The following is an 896-nucleotide window of genomic DNA, read 5'->3' as shown; positions in this document are numbered from 1 at the left end:
CCATACAATTTGTGAAATTTTTTGTTCTAGTTCTGTTAAAAATGCCAGTGGTAGTTTGATAGGGATTGCTTTGAATCTGTAGATTGCTTTGGGTAGTATTGTCATTTTCACAATGTTGATTCTTCCAATCCAAGAACATGGTATATCTCTCCATCTATTTGTATCATCTTTAATTTCTTTCATCAGTGTCTTATAATTTTCTGCATACAGGTCTTTTGTCTCCTTAGGTAGGTTTATTCCTAGATATTTTATTCTCTTTGTGGCAATGGTAAATGGAAGTGTTTTCTTAATTTCACTTTCAGATTTTTCATCATTAGCGTATAGGAAAGCAAAAGATTTCTGTGCATTAATTTTGTATCCTGCTACTTTACCAAATTCACTGAGTAGCTCTAGTATTTTTCTGGTAGCATATTTAGGATTCTCTATGTATAGTATCATGTCATTACAAACAGTGACAGCTTTACTTCTTCTTTTCCGATTTGGATTCCGTTTATTTCTTTTTCTTCTCTAATTGCTCTGGCTAAAACTTCCAAAACTATGTTGAATAAGAGTGGTGAGAGTGGGCAACCTTGTCTTGTTCCTGATCTTAGTGGAAATGGTTTCAGTTTTTCTCCATTGAAGATGATGTTGGCTATGGGTTTGTCATATATGGCCTTTATTATGTTGAGGAAAGTTCCCTCTATGCCTACTTTCTGGAGGGTTTTTATCATAAATGGGTGTTGAATTTTGTCAAAAGCTTTCTCTGCATCTATTGAGGTGATCATATGGTGTTTCTCCTTCATTTTGTTAATATGGTGTATCACGTTGATTGATTTGCATATATTGAAGAATCCTTGCATTCCTAGGATAAACCCCACTTGATCATGGTGTATGATCCTTTTAATGTGCTGTTGGAT

The 896-nt window shown here is 34.3% G+C and overlaps 1 protein-coding gene across 3 annotated transcripts in view; it reads left to right on the top strand.

Moving 5' to 3' along the window:
- ABCB11 (ATP binding cassette subfamily B member 11) overlaps nucleotides 1-896 on the top strand; it is a 94391-nt gene that overhangs the window by 53055 nt on the left and 40440 nt on the right. The window lies entirely within an intron of this gene.

This window comes from Physeter macrocephalus, chromosome 2 (genome assembly GCF_002837175.3).
Source record: "Physeter macrocephalus isolate SW-GA chromosome 2, ASM283717v5, whole genome shotgun sequence".
NCBI classification, from domain to species: Eukaryota; Metazoa; Chordata; class Mammalia; order Artiodactyla; family Physeteridae; genus Physeter; species Physeter macrocephalus.
This window is presented reverse-complemented; position numbering and strand designations above follow the sequence as displayed.